The sequence below is a fragment of the Amblyomma americanum genome, chromosome 1 (assembly GCF_052857255.1).
Source record: "Amblyomma americanum isolate KBUSLIRL-KWMA chromosome 1, ASM5285725v1, whole genome shotgun sequence".
NCBI lineage: Eukaryota > Metazoa > Arthropoda > Arachnida > Ixodida > Ixodidae > Amblyomma > Amblyomma americanum.
The window spans coordinates 518,949,329-518,970,175 of record NC_135497.1 but is presented as its reverse complement, the minus strand read 5'-3'; the positions used below and the strand labels follow the sequence as shown (position 1 = coordinate 518,970,175).

The window sequence follows — 20,847 nt, the reverse complement described above, 5'->3', positions numbered from 1 at the left end:
TAGTAAAGAGACAGCCACAAGGATTGGATAATTCACAACAGAAAACAAACAACTGGTGGTGGGGGGAAGCCTCAGTCCCCTAACCAATATTTCAACAAGACGACTTTCCTTTTCTCCCACCTCTTGTCTAGCTGCGACAGCATCATCACTCTTCGTGCGTTCACCTTTTTAAATCTTCCCTTCCTTACTTCTGCCTTTTTAATCCTTCTCCCTGCTTGCCAATCCCTTCTTTTTCTCCAAATGAACATCCCAATTTCTTGGTGCATTTAGATGTCATGGTGTACTTTGCTCTCGAATATTTTGCAGAATCTACCATGTGCAGCAACATCTCCTTAAGTGCGTTATCAAATTCTTGGAGCTTCTTTTTATTTGTTTGCACTAATGACCTGCACTTTCCGTTTTCAATGCTATACCATATCTCATCTCATTATTTATGTTACGATTACTGTAGTGGAAGCTGTCTTCATCATGGGACATGAGTTTATTATTGTTGCCCTGACCACTGCTGTACTTCAATTATCAACTATTTTGTTGTCACCTTCTTAAAGCATTGCTCACAGTTTGTATACAGTTTAATATTCGTGCACTCTCTTTCTGTGACTGTACATGTTTCACCTCTACAATACCCCAGGAAGGCATTGCAAAGACTGCCGTAAATAAGCACATAAGCAAATAAGCAACTAAAAAACAACTGCAGACACGAACAAATCAGCACCAACCATTGAGATTGAGACGTGCCATGCAGTCCATTGCACGGACGTAGACCCTGCGTACATCTTCTTCACTGATGCCAGCCTTGTCCAGCTGAGCACGGCGCTCCGGCTTCTCCAGCCACTGGTGAGCGTTCACTGCCACCTGGGTGCCAAGGGGCTTGGTCAGTACCAGCACGTCTCCAGGCTGTGCATTGTCTGGCCTGTAAAGGGAGCATAACAACATTTAGCAATTCGGTTAAATGGCCAGGCTGATGAACATTCCAGTTTTTGTCTAGGGCCTTCTCTGTTGTTCTGAAACAACTTGCTTTTAATGACGCAGTGACTACATCTGTAGCTAACATTCTCCAAGGATAACGTTGAGACAGGCATGGCATTACTATTGCTGTCATTCTTTGCTCTGGAGGAAGGCATATGTTCAAGGGTTCTTGTTGCAATTCTTTTTCTGTTTACATTATATTGCCATTTTCAAGATTTCAATGTCTATGCGACGGACCTGCTGGGCCTTTGCTATAAGTACTCTACTTGCAAAAAGTATCAGCGTTGACTTAGTGGAGTGCAAAATGGTATAAGAACATCGTTGGTGGGTGCGGGATAGCACTTGACATAATGACAATTCTAATAAGACATGATTTGAACTTGTGCAAAAGTGAATTATGCAGTACAGTGAAAGCTCGTTAATACGAACTCGACGGGGACGATGACAGTTCAAATTGACTGACGTTCGAACAAACAAAAGTGAACAGAATAAGCATTTGGGAAGCAGTTGGGTAGTGAGATTAGCCATTTCATTGTCCTAAAGTATTCCTTCAGCACCTCTTACCTTTTATCTGAAGGCCTTTTCTTCACCTTCAAAACTGAAGAGGCGAGTAGCATTCAGCGCGTCCAAAAATACCACAGCGGAGGGCCCCACTGAAGTTGCAAAAGGCATACTACCACCACTGAGCATAGTCACAAGGACCACCGTCTCGCGTCTGGCGCTTTTCGACCAAACCCTATAGTGCAACCTCTGTGACTTGCAAATTCACACTTGCGAGTCGCGAGATTGCGTAAGCATTGAAGTCGACAAGCAAAGGTAACCCGGACGGTCACACATATATTGTTCGACTTAGCAGCCACCCCTGGCTCGAGGCGCACACTGCCAAACCAATGAGTGCGCTTTTTGGCGATATCCTGTTGCGATAATGCACTGGCATTAACTTCACGTCTGGTTCACGCAGGAAGTGCCGCTTCAGCAACGCCAGTTGTCAACACCAGGGTGATCTCGGCAGAGGGCTGCAAGCCTCGACTAGGGAGCTATAAAAGGACGGCAAGGCCAACGCCTCTCCGCAGTCTGGCAGCAGCGTACCATTGGGACCACATCATGTATCTTATCTGCCATTTGCAGCCTGGAAAGGAGCGGAAAGAAATCTCGGAAGGAAGTGCTGCTTTAGCAACGCCAGTTGTCGACACCCGGGTGATCCCGGCAGAGGGCTGCAAGCCTCGGCTATGGAGCTATAAAAGGACGGCAAGGCCAACGCCTCTCCGCAGTTTGACAGCAGCGTACCATCGGGACCACATCACGTATATTATCTGCCTTTTGTAGGTGAGGTATTTTTGTTAACTTCAGTGCCTGCCTATTATGTGCAAATTCTGCGCTGATGCCAAACTATATTGACTGATGTGTTGAATGTGGTATACTAAAAAAAAAGAGAAAAAAAGCTGTAAAATGAGAAAAGACGACCGTGATACTGCAAAAGCAATCGAAGACCTGCAGCGTGAGCTAAGAGCTGAATTGAGAGCTATAAAAGGGAGCCTACAAGGAATGACAGAACTTGAAGATGAAATTCAGCAAGTACTGAAAGAGAACTGCGAACTGAAAGCAGAAAATGATAAACTCACACGCAGGCTTGATGAGCTCGAGCAGTATCAGCGCTCCAACAACCTTGAGATCTAAGGCATTCCACTGGATGGTGAACTGTTATCTATTGTGCAAAAAATTGTTGTCATTGTTGGAGAGGAAATTACAGAACAGGACATTGACATATGCCATCGTGTACCCACTGCACGCCATGATGGATCAAACAATGTGGTTCGGCTTGTCTGCAGAACTAAGAGGAACGCAATACTTAACAAGGCCAAGAAAGTCGGGATGGATGCAAAAAAGCTTGGGTTTGAAACCTCCTCTCCTGTCTATGTAAATGAGCATCTGACAAGGTATGGTAAACAGTTGCTTGGTGCGGCAATTAAGAGGAAGAAGGAGGTGCGATGGAAGTTTGTCTGGACCGCTGGATGCAAGGTTTTCGCGCGAAAAGACGAGGGCTCTTCAGTAGTTAGGATCACTTGCATGGATGATCTCGAGAAGATGACAGCCAACGAAGAGTAGACAAACTGTCCTATATTTCTGCATGGCACGCATTCAAGATGGACACAGATATAAACTGCGAATACCATAATTTTGACTCTTTTAATTCATTCCTAGGCAGCCCGCAAAATCGCCTGACAGTACTGCATATAAATGCACGCAGTATTTGCAATAAGCAAGATAAACTGCATGATCTGTTGTCATCCTTTTCATTTTCAATTGATGTTATACTTTTCTCAGAAACCTGGCTTTCAGTGGGCGAGTCTCGACCACAATTTGAACAATCCAGGTATAATGGCTTAGTTCGTTCGAAAAATAAGGGAGGTGGTGTGGCCGTGTACGTGCTGCAGTCACAAAAACATGACGTCATATCGCAGTTTTCAATGGTCACAAATGATGTGGAATGCCTCACGATGCGGTTAGATGCAGCTGTGATTGTAGTAGTCTATGGACCTCCTTCACCCCGCGACGTCACGAAGATGCGGTGGCGCTGATGTTAGCAGCGACTTTCGCATGGTAGGCAAAACAGGTTCTGCTTGCCCGTGCCTACCGCAGCTGCCGCAGCTACCGGCGGCTGCTTCAAGCCTGTGCACTGCAGAAGCAGCATGTATTGACCAGCTGCGTCACTGCTGGATCCGCGTAGTAGCATAAAAAATATTAAATTAGCCTCGATAGGTTTCTCGCGCATAAATGCCGCATTCAGAAACTGGCTAACAGGCATTGGGCCACGGTAGTAAAGCGCGAAGTCTGGGAGTCGATAGGCACTGCCACTCAATGCACTTAAAAGCATGCAAGTTACTGCGTTCATTCACCTGAGCTTCAGGATAGTAGGCCGATAATTGCTCAAGGAAAAAAAAAGACATATGCAGCTGCACACGTACTTATCACCTTGAGCCGGAGTGCACGGCGCGCCGACAGGTTCACTCGCCCCCAAGGAATGCGTTTTTTTGTTAATAGCACACCATGTTTTAATGGCGCGTTTAATGAAATTTAATATTTACTTAAAGAAAAAGGAATGCGGTCACTGACCATGTCATGAAATTCAAAGAGGTTTCGGAACCTCGTACGGGTTCCTTGATCACTGAGTGGTACAAGAAATTGTCGCGACCTATATGCGTAGCACGTGGCGCAAGGAGCGTGCGTAGATGGGTGGCATGGTTCCTTGCACCCGGTTCATGGTAGCTGGTGTCGATTGTATGATTAGAGATTCCATCAGCCGCCGAGATGACACGTTCCTTTCCTTCGCGATGACAGTGGCGTGGTCCCAGTCAATCGTATGAGTATGCTCTTGCACATACTCGGCAATGGCGTTCGTCGTGTGATTATTATTTCTGACGTCACGTTTGTGGTCGTTAAGCCTTCTGGAGAACTTTCCTGTTTCGCCAACGTAAACCTGGGGGCAATCAGCACATGGGATCTGGTAGATGACACCTGGAAATGCTTCAATTGGCAGTTTATCTTTCACGTTCAGGAGCTGGTTACGGAGCTTGCTGGTCGGGATGTGGGCAATGCGCATGTCATATTTTGCAAACACGTGGGATAGTGCTTCGCTGATTCCCTGAACGTAAGGAATGGCAGCACGCGCCTGGAATGTCTTGTTGCTTTGTGTTTCCGGCTGCAAGATCCGCTTCTGAATAATGTGGACAAAGCGACTAGGGTAACCGTTATTAGTCAGTTCTCGGTGAATCGTCCTCAGCTCGTTTTGCAATGAATTTTCATCTGAGCATATGCGTACGGCACGTGTTATTAAAGACGATACCACCGACGTCTTGTGGCCAGCCGGATGACACGACATAAAATTGAGGTAGCGACCTGTATGCGTAGGCTTTCTATAGATCGAGAAGGTGAGGGCGCCCTCATCCCTGCGAACCAGTACATCCAGGAATGGCAAAGAGCCGTCTTTCTCAAGTTCAACGGTGAACTGTATATGCGCATTCTGGGCATTTAGGCTGTCCAGGAAGCGTGTGACGTCTTGTTTCTTCAAAATGCAGAAGCAGTCGTCTACGTAGCGGTAGAATACTTTGGGTGCAGGAATGAAGGTGGCTTCCAATACTAAATTGGCCGTTGTAACTGATATTGACGCCCCCATTGCCGTGCCTTGTGTCTGCTGATAGAAACTGCCGCCGTAGGAAAAATAAGTGTTGCCAAGGCAAAATCTCAGCGGCTCACAAAGTTCCGGAACGTCAAAGGGTGTGCGGCCAGGGAGACCAGTGTCAGCTTCCAGGGCTTTTTCACATGTAGCTACTGCTAAATCCACTGGTACGCTAGTAAAAAGCGATGTCACGTCAAACGAAACCATAATGTCGTCTTCACTCAGCGAGATGCCATGTAACTTAGAAGCAAACGTGGACGAATTTCCGACATGCGTTGATGTCTTGCCGGCTAGAGGACTCAACACCTGGTGAAGATAGCCTGATAGCCTATAAAGTGGCGATCTGGTGAAGTCGACAATAGGTTGAAGCGGTACCCCAGGCGGTACCCGGCCTGCCTAAAGTCCACAAGCCTGGGGTACTGCTTCGACCTATTGCTGACTTCACCAGATCGCCACTTTATCGTCTTTAATAACACGTGCCGTAAGCATATGCTCAGATGAAAATTCATTGCAAAACGAGGTGAGGACGATTCACCGAGAACTGACTAATAACGGTTACCCTAGTCGCTTTGTCCACAATATTCAGAAGCGGATCTTGCAGCCGGAAACACAAAGCAACAAGACATTACAGGCGTGTGCTGCCATTCCTTACGTTCAGGGAATCAGCGAAGCACTATCCCGCGTGTTTGCAAAATATGACATGCGCATTGCCCACATCCCGACCAGCAAGCTCCGTAACCAGCTCCTGAACGTGAAAGATAAACTGCCGATTGAAGCATTTCCAGGTGTCATCTACCAGATCCCATGTGCTGATTGCCCCCAGGTTTACGTTGGCGAAACAGGAAAGTTCTCCAGAAGGCTTAACGACCACAAACGTGACGTCAGAAATAATAATCACACGACGAACGCCATTGCCGAGCATGTGCAAGAGCATACTCATACGATTGACTGGGACCACGCCACTGTCATCGCGAAGGAAAGGAACGTGTCATCTCGGCGGCTGATGGAATCTCTAATCATACAATCGACACCAGCTACCATGAACCGGGTGCAAGGAACCATGCCACCCATCTACGCACGCTCCTTGCGCCACGTGTTACGCATATAAGTCGCGACAATTTCTTGTACTGCTCAGTGATCAAGGAACCCGTACGAGGTTCCGAAACGTCTTTGAATTTCATGACATGGTCAGTGACCGCATTCCTTTTTCTTTAACACAATGCCTGACCAGATGAACTTTCGTCGAACCATTGATTATGTTAATATTTACTTGAAACTATTTCTTGATATGACGACGTAATTATTTCATTCGAGTAGAAAGAAGTCTGGTAAGTTGTGTCAATCTTGCGCGGTCGTATTGGTGTGCTTAGAAAAGCGTACCTTAAGTGTGCTAAACGCCATATGCTTTTTCATTGCATCATGCATGTGTCATGTTTCATGAGGTAGTACATGATCGCGAAGCTTGTTTGGAAAGAAGCAGCCGCAGGCGTGCTACTAACAGACACGTGGCGAGATTGAGAGGGGACGCGGCAATGAAAAGTGTTTTCGTTATTCATGCATGCGATATGTAACTAAACTTGGTGCAAATATGAAATTCCTACGCTAGTTTCAGTAACTCCTTTTATTTATAGCTATACCTGGTGCAGTTCTGGGTAATTATAATTAACACCGTCGTCAAGTCCCCCAAGGTCTCAAATAATTGAGTAGATAGTGCGGTTTTTTTATGCCAGCATGTGCATAAAGCCGTTCTGTACGATGACGCGATTAGTTCTTTTTCTATATGATCAGTACTTATGCATGCATAGTTACATGAAAACGTTTCTTACAAGAAATAACTAACACAGTACTGCACGTGTAGGGAAAAAAATCGAGAGATTTATTATGCTCCTCAATGTCTCAGGAATAGTTTGTGACAAACGGAATAAGTTGATTTTCATGCGAATTACGAAGGTCAGTGATACAGTCGCAGAAAATGTGAGAGGTCACAAAACGAACCTTAAAGTTTATTCCCTCGTTTATGGCATCTTCGCTTTCGCTTTGGTCAAAGAAATGCGGCACTGAAATCAAAGAAATTACTTCACAATTTTTGACGACCACACTTCTAAAAAGCGTAATTTATAAATTTGTACTCAATATTTTGCTATAACTTTTCGTCACGAAACTAGACTTCAGGGCTAGGAAAGAAAATAATTCTAGAAATCAAACATTTTCACCAAATCAGCCAGCTTAACAAGAGGACAAGTCGCCCTGGCTGGTGCGTGGTCATGCAGCTAAAAACAGCGCTAAGCGAGACAGGAGATCGGGGACACGACGCTGTCCTCACTTTTCGCACAGCGCGACACATACGTATGTCAGCAGACGATGAGCGCACGTCTGCTGCGACGAAACAAGGCCAGCACTTCCCCTCACTACTGTCCCGATGTAAAATCATTCCGGCTAGTGCAGTGTCAAAACTTGTTTCATTCAATGCCTAGCGCATAAATAAACGGCAGGAACGCTTTCTACATGTTTACTACTAACCATATATGCAATACAGTGGCAAACTATTTCTCTTTATAGGCCGCACGTGGCCAACGCGAGCTCGTGTTCTTCAACAAATTACTAAGTTGGAAGCATCGACCATTGCTATGATTTGCAGAAACTGGAAACGTGCCTACAAGCCTTGAAAACCCGTGCTCAACACCTATCCGCGACGCCATTCCCCGACCTTTTGCCTACCACGAGCTCGCTAGCAACTGCAGCGCCACCTCGTTTGTTTACAAACATGCAGGAGGTCTATAGGCCACCAGCAGGGAACAAGTTACACTTTTTTGAACACATTGAAGCTCTTCTTCATTACCTCAGTAGTTCAGGGCTTCCCTTTGCAGTCATGGGTGACGTGAATATCGACATGCTTTCTGACAACCCACCGGCGAGGCAACTGAACGAACTGATAAATTCCACTGCATGTGTGAACCTTACTACAAAAGCGACCCGACTCACGGCAGAATCTGCCACGCTACTAGATATCTGTATCAGTAATATGCATCCGCGCCGGCAGTATTTCTGGATTATTATCAGTAGATATAAGCGACCACCTACCAACCTTTTGTTCCATTCCACTTGCGAATTTTAAAAATAAAGAAAGAGAAATTAAAGAGTCACGCATTATAAACGAACGCGCTCTGGAAGTCTTTCGCTCTCTTATCAGTACCACTGACTGGCAACCTGTTCTAAGTGAAAAAGACCCGAACAAGTCGTATGATGTGTTTTTCGATAAACTTATGTTGTGCTACGATCAGTCTTTTCCAGTAAAGACGCAGAAGCGGCACAGTAAAAAAATAAGGAAACCATGGATCAGCAAAGCTATATTGAAGATGATAAATAGAAAGAACAAGATGTACCACGCCTTTGTTAAATGTCGTGACCTGACAGAGTTTACTGAATACAAGAAGTATAGAAATACGGTGAACTCGCTGGTAAAACAAGTGAAAACTCATTATTATGAGCAGCTATTTTCAAAAATAAGAAGCAATCCCCGAAAAATATGGAATGAAGTAAAAAGCCTAACCAATTAAGAGAAACCGTGTGTAGACTTGCATATTACAACGCCGAAGGGCGTCTTGTCTGGCTGTGCAGCTGCAATCGCCATGAATAACTACTTTGTTTCTTGCTCCGAATGCGCCGACCTTAACACAAAACAAAAAAATAACTCTGTTACTAGTTGTGCTGACTTTGCAAATTCGATCATGTTCACTCCCGTGACACCTTCCGAAGTGAAACGAATAATTAATACGTTAAAAAATAATACAGCTGCTGGCTATGATGACATTTCATGTGGACCGATAAAATATGTAGCTGATTTATTATCTATTCCTTTGGCTCATATCATGAATTGTATGCTCGAGTTTCCAGACCGCTTGAAGATAGCACGCGTACATCCGATTTTTAAGGGTAGGAACAGCTCTGCTTTGACTAACTACCAAACAATTTCAGTCCTGCCGATCCTGTTCAAGCTTTTTGAACATGCCATCAACGTCAGGATACAAAACTTTTTCGATAAATATCATGTAATCAGTAATATGCAGTACGGATTTCAAAAAAAATCTACAGAACCCGCCCTGCTAAACATAAAAAATGAGATAATAACAAATTTTGAACAAAGACAATATACGCTTGGACTATTTCTAGATCTGCGTAAAGCATTTGATTCTGTGTGTCATGATGTCCTCCTAGTTAAACTGAATAGGTATGGGATCCGCGGAATACCACTAGAATTAATAAAAAGCTATCTGTCAAACCACTATCAATTTGTCAGTTTTAATAAATATTCATCTCCAGTTCTGCCAGTTAAAAAAGGCGTTCCACAGGGATCTATTCTCGGGACTTTGCTGTTCGTAACATACGTAAATGATTTATGCTCTATTCCTAATACCCCGAAACTAATCATGTATGCACATGACACAAACGTATTTTTCTCTAGCCATTCACTCCTGGATATTGAACATGCTGTCAATAACTATTTGTTCCACCTGTCTACTTGGTTAAACACAAATAAATTATGCTTTAACATTGAGAAAGCGAAATACATATTGTTTGCACTGCTAAACAAGCCTAGGAAATCTCCCATAGAAATTCTGTTTGATGGCAAAGAAATCGCTCAAGTCAAGGCTCAAAAATTTTTAGGCGTGTGGTTTGAAGAAAGCTTATCATGGAATTCTCATGTTAACAGCCTCATAGCTGACCTAAGTAAAACAATTGGCTGCATCTTTAAGATTTGTCCACTCATCCCTCAATGGTTACGAACTGTACTTTCTTACTCACTCTTTTACTCCAAGCTTTCCTACTGTGCTTTAGTCTGGGGTACCACTACAAGTCACAGTTACAAAAGATTAATTACCCTGCAAAAAAAAGTGTTAAGAATATTTGAGCAATATCACGGCCCACCGGAACTACTGCGGACAAGGCCGCTTTTCCTGAAATACAAAATGCTAAAAGCCAATCAAATTTATTATTTCAAATTGCTTCAGTACATAAAAAAAGCGAAGCCTTACAGTGTACAAAAATCCAATGCAGCTCCAGCATACCCACTCCGTAGGAAAACTTTACGGCCACCACAAATAAGAACGAATTATGGACGACAACATATTGAATATCAAACAGCTAACCTTCTAAATAAAATACACAAGGATTAACATATCTGAGTGCTAATGTCTCCAAAAACAGGCTTAAAGCTCTGCTGCTGGAAAATAACTTAGAACTCACATAGTCTGCCATGTTTCTGTCCCTAATTGCTATTTTTTAGGAGTGCATTTTCATTGGTATCTTGCTGTTGTTTTGTTATTATGATGTTGCAATTTTTGTTGTTCCAAAGCTTGCAACAACCATGTTCAGAATTTTGTTATATTTGCAATCTTTGTACCAAGTACTTTGTGTCGGCATGTAAAAATTATTGTTTGCTGTATACTGTTATTTTTCGTTACATGATTTATTTACCTTTCTTTCCCCTTCTTATTTCCCCCAGAACTTTTGGTGTGAAACTTTTTTTAAAGCTATGTTTAACATTTGTGCCAAACTGTATGCGGGGCAAGAGCCATCGTCAGGCGTTTCGCCTTTTGCTCTTGCTCCTCTTTCTGCATCAGAAAGAAACAAATAAATCAAAAATCAAAATCAAACCTTCTCTTCAAGCATTTTGGCACAGTAATTACTGCAGACAGAAGACAATTCTAAATGCGGTACACCGTGTAGGTTGACTGCTCCGGCCGCAACCAATCACATGAAAAGGGCACTGAAAAGCCGAGACAGACAAGCAGCAAACATCAGCCAAGCACCAAATCTTTCATTTCGCACACGTCAAAATGTTTCGTGCATGACTGCGTGGTTTCGGATTTGGAGTGCTGGAGACGCTGCGACATGTCTGATTCGCTGTAAGCATCTCGTTGCTGGTCATGTGATCGACTTCTCAACAGCAAAACCCAACCCAGGAAGCTACTGAAGCCTTTGAGATCAACACATACAAGCAAGCCGGCTCGGAGGTCATGCAGTTAGTTGCCACCGCTAGCACAGAGAGAGAAACCCTCCCTCGTTTACCCAGCCTCTCATGCCATTTTAACCCTGCCCACTTCTCCGAAGAGGTGGTCAAGCCTAGTGGGGATGTTTCTTGGTTCACCGCGTGCCCCGACCCCAGGCGCGGTGGCATGTTGTTCGAATTATTGGTGGCACAAACCATTCATGTTCAAATTAACAAATTAATGGGCTATGTTTCACATAGACCCCAGTGCAGCATGGCCAGACCCAGTCGTACAGTTCGAATTATCCAGAAATTCAAATTATGAGCTTTGGCAGTACAGTCAGGTATTTCCACGGGCAAACTACATCATCAGTGTGGTGATTCTTTGGGTATTAAGTAAGGTTTATCTGAACTTTGTAAACCATGCTCATGCTGGAAAAATTCATCACACATAGTGCCCAACAGACACAGCCTCAAATGCTCACATTTTGCATTTCATAAATGCTAACACAGACAAATACAGCACGGAAAACTTAATTCATTGCAGAATGAAAAAAGGGAAAGGATTACTGCACTCACGAGATGATTTCAAACTATCTGCAGACTGATGATGCCATGCCAGCAATTATAGGCCAAGGATTGAGCAGTCTGCCCTCCTGTGACCCTTGTGCCTGCTTGTTCAGCCAAGTCCTGTGAAGAAACAAATGCCATTCAACCTAGTTGCACCAAGCTTATGACTTCAGTACTGGGGCATAAACTCAGGCAGTGAAAAGATTTAAAAGCTGAAACACTTGAACAGCTGCTCCCTGACATGGACATCTCTTGTAGATCTTCTCTCAAGTTATCTCTTCACCATGCTAAGGGCACGAACTTGAAAAAGAAATCTGAGACTGCATTCAAATTTTGAGAGCTCACACAACTAGTGCCCTCACACTCGGATTAGCTCTGATAGGCAGCCATGGTCTACACACACCTCAAAACATTGATGCAAGCACCTTAGGTTTTACTGCAGTAGGGGCCGATCCTACCTTGATTCTCTTGATGAGAAGAGGCACGACAATGTCCCTCTGCTTTTCAGTAAGCTTGGTGCTGGCAGCCATTACCATCAGTATGTTATCGCAGCGGGTCACAAAAAGTGCATAAAGACCAGACAGCACATTGGCACACGCTATCTTGCCCTGCAACAAACAAAAACAATGAATAAGAATACAACCTGTACACATGGTGCCAGCACAGGACACCAACATGAGGCCTGTCACCTATTTGATTTATTACTGTGTAACAACGAAGATGTGTCAGCGCAGTAGCAGCAGTGCTATCGCTGAGCGCGCGCTGCTGGCTGGCTCTAGAACAACCGCCAACGTAAGGTAACAAACACCGCTAGTGCATTGACACATCATTGTTACAATTAGATTTATTTACACGTTTATAGAAAGTATATTTATAGTGTGGTTTTGAGCCCAATAAGACTGCTCAGTAAGCGACCTGTTATCCAGACTAGCCAATAAGTTAACAAAATTAGCACTTTAGAAACTCTGATTATAAAAAAAGTTTGGTGATACTCCTACGACTACAAGAATATATATTTAATACTGCTTTGTTTAGTTTTATTGCCTGTTATTAAATCTACAGACACATAACTTTCTGCAAAAGAATAACACTTAGTATTTTTTGTACAGTCGAATGAAGTGACAGCAGAGCACTGTGATGTTGAGGTTTGAGAATACAATCCGCCATCAGGTTACTAAACGCAGGTAAGCATTTTTTTACAATGTTGAACAATTACAGCTATGTAGGGGTCTTCAACAGATGGATAGAAGTAATCAATAGTTTGAACCAGAGAATAACCAGAATCTCCAAGGGGCACAACACTGGAATCCATGCCAATGTCTGAATGGAAAAAAAAATATGTATATTAGTCAGGTTGTTATGACTAGCTTCTTGAAGAAAGGGACATTTTCTGGGAAGTTATCACAGTTACTACATTTAAAAACACTGTACAAGGCACCCAAAATGTCTTCAATGAGGTTAAACTGTCCGCACAGTATCAGTGCTGGGCTTTGTTCCCGTTATGACTTGGAGAACTAGAGACACCTAGCATTAGTTCCACGTTTTATTCTTTCAAATGAGGCATTAAACATTAGAATACTTATGCCACCATGTGGTATTCACCTATGAGCACTAAATTGGTATCTGAATTTCTTCTTTCATGCTATTTCACTTTAATCAACCGAATGATGGCTGAGACATGTGGTTCACACTTAGGTAGCATGAGGCACGAAAAAAAACCCTGTAATATAAATGGTGATACATAGTTTCAATTCACTAAAACACTTAAGCCAGCTTGCTTCAAGAGCTGGAATGACAACAAGCAACATATCAGCCGTTAAATTGCCGTTCTTTTCGTGTCTCATGTGTCCTACTTGTCACACCCATCATTTGGTTGATGAAACTGAAACTTAAACAGTGCCAAGAAGAAATTCAGTTATAAATTTAGCAGTCACAGGTGAGTACCAGGTGGTGATCTATGTATTCTAATGTCTAAAGCATGACTTGAAAGAAGAAAAAGTGCAAGCAAAAACATTTTTTTTATGAGGCTAAATTTGTACTGAAAGGGAACATTATTCATAATCCAACACAATACTATGCTGAGACACACGAAAAGGAATGAAACATAGTCTACCGGCCTGTACCCAAAAGTGTAATGAGCTTTATAACCGAACACCAGAATAAAGCTGGCCACACAACTGTAAATGTTTAGTCAATCTGCTGTACCAGAAGAGAGCGTCGTGCATGTCTTCAGCTACTAAATTCTTTAATTATTTATAAAATAATCAGTGTCTATTGTAAAACAGAGTGCAACTACTTGAGTGTCTGTGTTCAGTTTGTAAAACTAAAGTACACTTGGATCTTTATCAACATTAATATCACCTCACTGTCATATTTCAGTCACTGACAGCCATTGTCCCTCCCTCACGCTTTCAGTGCGAAAGCACTATTCCACATGTACCAACCGCTAGCAAGAATCTTGTCTTGTGCTCATACTATCCCGAGCTCGGGTCAGTTCGGAGCAGCATCGCGCAAGCTGCAGCCAATCGGATGAAGCTCAGGTAAGTTCAGAGAAGCATCGCGCCAACTGTAGGCAATGGGAGGAGGGTGTTGTGTATTGTCTTTTTTTTGGGGAAGGGGGAGTGCGTCTTTCACGAACGGCATCGTTTACTACTGCCTGTGTTTCTCGTCGCCCGTGTGCCCTACTTTGAGTTTTTGTGTGTGTGTGTGTTTCCTACGCACGGGTGCACGACGGGGTGCCATTGGGGACCGGAGCAGTGCTGGGACACTCCCAGTTTTTGGATCGCCGGTGTCTGGCCCGGGATCAGGTTTCGACGACGGTGCCCAGGAGGTGAGTTGGGCAGCGAAAGGCCGGGTGCAGCAGAAACCGGCCGGTGCCCCTCGGACTCTCGGCAAGACAGTGGCTTCTTAGACGGCAAAGAAGGGAGACGTTTGTGCCGGGTGTTCCGTCTGACCACTCTTTGTGTATCCGTAAAGTCAATAGTTTTCCTTGTCTGTTTGTTAAAGAATGCGTCTACGAGTTGTCACTGTTTCCTGAATATTCACCGTCGCACGATTCGACTCTCCCACACGAATTTCTCGCAACATGGTGCCGAAACCCGGGAACTGCAATCTCCAGGACTTGGAGATCTTCTGAAAGCTGGAACCAGGCTGCGACGGTAACGGAGAAAGTGAGTGACGCCATGGTTCGTGTTCTGCGCAATCATGCAGAGATCGAAAGAAAAGAGAACAGCGCGTCGACAGCAAACTACCAATAACAAGCTGATCAACGAGGCCAAGGCAGCTTTGGGAACGACATACATCGGAACATTGTGCTCCCTAATCGAAAGACTTGGAGCCAACAACGACGAGTTGCTTAAGCTGAACGCCGAATTGAAAGATTCCATTGCTGATGAAGACTTCGCTTCTGAGTTTGAGACGGTCATGCGGTACGAGGACGCAGCATGCTTGGACAGCTGAAGGCGAAAGAAGCTGAACTGCTGAGAGCTCCTCGCCTATTGGCTACACAGCCGGCAGAGCCACAATGAGGAAGCCAACATGGCGGCGGCGAAGCTGTTCACCGCAGTGCAGTCAAGCTGCCCACCCTCCAGCTGCAGACCTTCAACGGTGAGCTTCGACAGTGGCGCGGCTTTTGGGAGCAGTTTAAAGAAGCAGTTGATGAGAACGGAAACCTCACAAAGGGAGAAAAGTTTCATTACTTAAGAAGCCTTCTGAGTGGAGCGGCAGTGCCATCGATAGCCGCATTACAGGCGACAGGGGAGTGCTACGACGATGCCATAAACATTCTATCCAAGTGCTTTGGCGACACCCGACAGATTATCCAGGAGCACCTTGCCCATCTGAGATCGCTACTGTCCGTAACATCATCGGACGACGTGCGAGGCCCGCGAACCTCGTGGATCACGTTCAATGCCATGTGCCCGGACTGAATGGGTTGAAGGTGAGTTCGACCACTTATTCTGCCATGATGATAGACATTCTTTTGAAAGCCCTACCTGCTGACATCGTCGTTGGCTATTATAAACGGCTGGCCAACACTCCGGAGTGGCCGCGTTCAGCTAGCGACACTCAGAACGGTGAGGCTACATCTGTCACGATCCCTTCAGACGGTGAGCTGGAAAAACTTCTAACTTTTTTACAGTCGAAGTTGAAAGCTGGGAAAAGAGCAGTATTGGCAGCAATAGAGACTACAAGCAAGTCAGACAGGAAAGCGAAAAGAAATCGTTGTCTCTCCTGCCGACGTCTGCGGTACTGCACGCAACTTCCCATGTAAGGGAACAGTGCTTTTTCTGCGGCTCACTTACAGCGCTGCAGACTGTGACAGTAAAATAAACAGGGAAGAAAAATTGCAAAGACTTAAAGGGGACAACCGCTGCTTCCGATATACCTTGAGAGGACATCACTTGAAAGACTGCCACCGCCGACTGAAATGCGGGAAGTGTAGCGGCAGACATGTGTGATCAGTGTGCAACCCAAACTGGAAGCCGAAGATACTAGAGGTGAATCCAAGATTGGAGATTAACAGCTTGCATGCAAGCAGCTGAAATTCCGTCAACAATGAAATTCTTCTGCAAACCTGCCGGCTTTGGGCTATTGGAGAAGGTAGGCGCAGTTACATTCGAGGCATCGTAGATGGGGGAAGTAACCGCAGCTTTATCTGTGAGGACATCTCTAAATTTTTAGGCCTCAGAGAAAGTAAAAAAACCTCTCTCCAGCTGAGTACGTTTGGGACAGCCACATCAGCACCAGAAAGACGTCGTCTAGTAGAAGTGCATCTTTGCCGCCAGTACAGTGACAAGGAATACATTATAGAGGCCATTGAGGTTCCTTTCATCTGCAACGACATAGTCCAGGTGCCTGTCGAAAACGACTTTGTCAGAGCAATAGAAGAGACAGGACGGCCCTTCGCGGACAAGCTTCTACTGCTGGAAATGCCAGTGGTACCCGGAATTGGGCTTCTTATTGGCGCTGAACCCCTGTGGAAATTCGTGACGGGCGAAATTCAATGCTCCCAGCAAAACGCTGACTTGGTTGTCCTGGGGTCGGTCTTCGGTTGGATGTTTCAGGGTCCGATATCCGTGCATACCTCAGTTGACAATTCTGCCAACTCCTGTGTCCTCAGGGTAAGCACAGTCCTTGAAAGCACTGAAAGACTTGTGAAAGGCTTCTGGGAATTGGAAAGCACTGGCATTATGAATCATACCGGAGGGCCGAATGAGGAAGCGGAAGCGACTGTGGGTGTTTGAAAGAAACATCAGAATGAAGAACGGCTGCTACGAAGTCGCCCTTACTTGGAAAGAAAACAGTGGACAACTTTGTGACAACCGCTCACAGGCACTACAGTGACTGAAGAGCCTACGGAAAAGAATTCAGCGCACTCCAGAATTTGGCGCGGAGTATGAAAGTACAATGCGGAGCTACATAGATATGGGCGACGCCAAACATGTAACACCTGAAGAGCAAGCCACCGATCAGGCTTATTACATGCCACACGCTTTTTTGTCCAGTGACTCAAGAACGACAAAGCTATGCATTGTCTTTGACGCCTCCTCACATGAACAAGGGTCTTCCTCCCTGAACGAACATTTGGAGAAGGGCCTTGTCTCTTAGCTGATCTGCTCAAACTGCTGATTCGTTTTCGACTTCCTCAGATCGCATTGACAGCTGACATTGAGAAGGCATTCTTGCAAATCAGTGTCCGAAAAGAGGACCGAGACTCCTTGCGCTTTCTCTGGTTTAACGGCTTGCCTTTAAGGGAAGAACCTGATCCTGAAGTAGAATAGTGGCGAATGAAGCGTGTGCCGTTTGGCACCAAGGATAGACCTTTCCTGCTAAATGCCACCCTGCAATATCACCTTAAGAGGGTTGAGGAGCCAAAGCAGAGAATAGCTGCGCTTCTGGCGGAGTCGTTCTACGTCGACGACCTGTTGCTTGGAGCAGACACCGAAAAGGATGCGGAGATTTTTGCGCAGGCCAACGATATTCTTGGAGCTTGCGAAAGTGGTCGTCGAACTCAAGGCACTTGCAAGACCTATTTGCGTCGCAGGAGGGACTGAATGACTCGGTTGGAACAGTAAAAATTCTTGGGCTTATTTGGAATCCTGCAGAAGATACGATCACCATGGCCACCAAGTCTCTCTCAAGCATTTTGGACAGAGAGAACAACTGCAAAAGACTTGTTCTACAAAACATCGCCAGAATATTTGATCCTCTTGGATTGCTTGTACCATTTACCATACAAGCCAAGGCACTCTTTCAGGAATTGTGGCAATGACACATTGGTTGGGATGACAAATTGCCCAATGATATTTTCAGGAAGTGGGAAGACTGGAAGTCGGAGCTAATGGACCTTCGTTCACTGACCGTACCCCGATGTGTTGCTCCAGTAGTTCAACCGCAGAGTGTACAGTTGCACATCTTCTGCGACGCCAGTCAGCGAGCGTACGGGGCATGCGCCTACCTGCGACTACAGGACTCCAACGGCAGTGTTGACACGAAACTCATCTACACGAAAGCGAGAGTTTCACCCCTAAAAGGTACGATTCTTCCCCGAATTGAACTGATGGGTGCACTGATAGGTGCTAGAATAGCCAAGTTTCTGGAAGGCTGCTTAATGATGTATGCTGGTCGAACGAAAATGATTTACTGGACCGACTCCAGCATAACCCTTCATTGGTTGAAAGGAAACCCTTTGCAGTGGAACCAGTTTGTGCGAAACAGTGATCGAGGTTCAAACCTGCACAGAGAAAGAACAATGGAGGCATTGTCCCAGTTCACAGAACCCCACTGATCGTGTGGCACGTGGAGTGACTCTAGTCTTCAAGAAGACCGACTGTGGTGGTTTGGACCGTCATGGCTTTCAGAGACAGAGGAGTCCTGGCCAGCTCTGAATGAGTTACGTCCCAACGCCTGAGGAAAGTTCGGAAGAAAGGAAAGAAGTAAAGGTGTTGCAAGTAAGGGCATTTATGCTGATCTTGGACCTGGCTCACCACAGTAGTTTTTTCCGAATTTTACGGATAACTGCCTGGGTGTTCAGATTCATAAGTGCTTGCAGGAATCCGTCTGGCATAGTTTTTTCTTGTCCAGCAACGGAAGAGGTAGAAAGGGCCGAAGCATACTGGCTGAAAGTTGTTCAGGAAGAAGCATACACGGATGACATATCCCGTCTTGGCCAAGGGCTCTCATTGAAATCACAATAAAGCTAACAGAAGTTACAGTCCATTTTTGACCCTGAGGGACTGCTACGAGTAGGAGGGCGGCTGCACTTCTCCGACGAGAAAGAACAGGTGAAGCATACACTGCTCCTCCCTCCCAGCCATTCGTTCACGGAGCTCGTTATTCGAGACGCTCATTTACGAACATTACACGGCAGCTCTAGAGACGCTCTCACAGAAGTGGGAGAGAGGTTTTGGATCCCACGAGGACTTCAACAAGTAAAAAGCGTTGTAAACAAATGCAACATGTGCCTCAAAGGTCGCGCAAAGCCTGGAGAAGCTCTCACAGAGCCCTTACCAAATGAAAGCGTTTGCCGTTCTGAACCGTTTCAAGTGGTTGGCATAGACTTCGCCGGGCTGCTCTTCACTAAGGACAAGGACACGGTCTATAAATCTTACATTTACTTTGCTCTCTTCACTTGCGCAGTTACGAGAGCAGTTCATCTGGAGCTTGTCTCAAACCTATCATCCGAAATGTTCCTATTGGCTTTCATATGATTTACCGCTTGATGAGGACTGCCATCAGTGATATACACTGAAAATGCCAAAGCCTTTCAGAGCGCCTCTAAAGAATTTGCAGCATTGAGAGACTCTTTGTTTTACGGAAATTTCCACGACCACTGTGCCAAGACACGCATCAAATGGAAATTCATCATGGAAAGAGCAGCATGGTGGGGTGGATTCTGGGAAAGGATGGTGAGGACTGTGAAGGTTTGCCTCCGTAAAATCCTACACCAGGCAAGACTCACCTTCGAACAGCTTACTACAGTACTGCAGGAGGTGGAAAGCATTGTTAACCCCGCCCCCTAACCTACATTTCTTTGTCACCAGAAGACCCCGAAATTCTTACTCCGGCACATTTTTTTACAGGAACGAGACTGATGTCGCTACCTTCTCCGTGTCATATCAGTTCGTCAATACAAGCTGTGACACGAAGGTGGATGCACCGCAAACGATTGCTGGAGCAGTTTTGGAGGCGATGACGGAATGAATATCTTTTGACACTAAAGTCGGCGCACACTTGCGGAAAACAACAGGCTCGACAGACCTCTGTAGGAGACTTAGTTCTCCCCCGTGAGGATAAGGCGCCGCGACACATGTGGAAGACGGGGAGGATCGTCGAAGTGATCCACGGAAGAGGTAACCAAGTCCGAGCATGTGTTGTGGAGCAGCCCAACGGATCCACATTGCAAAGTCCGGTACAGCTTCTCTATCCCCTCGAGTTGTGTGTGTAGTGCTGCCACTGTTGGGGCCGGGAGGTTCTTGTGTATTCTGTCTTTTTTTGGGGAAGGGAGAGTGCGTCTTCCACAAACGGCATCGTTTACTACTGCCTGTGTTTCTCGTCGCCCGTGTGCCCTACTTTGAGTTTTTGTGTGTGTGTGTGTTTCCTAAGGACATGTGCACGACGGGGTGCCATTGGGGACCGGAGCAGTGCGGGGACACTTCCAGTTTTTGGATCGCTGGTGTCTGGTCCGGGATCGGGTTTCGACAACGGCGCTCGGGAGGCGAGTTGGGCAGCGAAAGGCCGGGTGCAGCTGAAAGCGGCCGGGCCCCTCGGACTCTCGGCAAGATAGTGGCTTCTTAAACGGCAAAGAAGAAAAACATTTGTGCCGGGTGTTCCGTCTGACCACTCTTTTTGTATCTGTAAAGTGAATATAGTTTTCCTTGTCTGTTTGTTAAATAATGCATCTATGAGTCGTCACTGTTTCCTGAATATTCACCGTCGCACGATTCGACTCTCCCACACGAATTTCTCGCAACAGAGGGCATCACGCCACCTAGGTCACATAAACTTGTGGCAACATCACAATCTGCCCATTGGATTGTGAGGAAACTGACCGCTGTGGCAGTTAAAAAAATGATTTGTCGCAAAAGGTTGCTCGGGAAGAGCAACATGGGTCGCACGATCCCTACCGGTGGCTATGATA

At 45.4% G+C, this 20,847-nt stretch overlaps 1 pseudogene across 1 annotated transcript in view; it reads right to left on the bottom strand.

The window, feature by feature from the left end:
- The window catches only part of LOC144116228 (inactive selenide, water dikinase-like protein), a 244,568-nt pseudogene that overhangs the window by 2,753 nt on the left and 220,968 nt on the right, over positions 1–20,847 (bottom strand). The window contains exons 10-13 of the transcript XR_013311795.1: positions 12,922–13,025; positions 12,164–12,313; positions 11,715–11,825; positions 720–913 (exon numbers count right to left, since the gene is read on the bottom strand). The product of XR_013311795.1 is annotated as an inactive selenide, water dikinase-like protein (transcript). The remainder of the gene's footprint in view (positions 1–719; positions 914–11,714; positions 11,826–12,163; positions 12,314–12,921; positions 13,026–20,847) is intronic.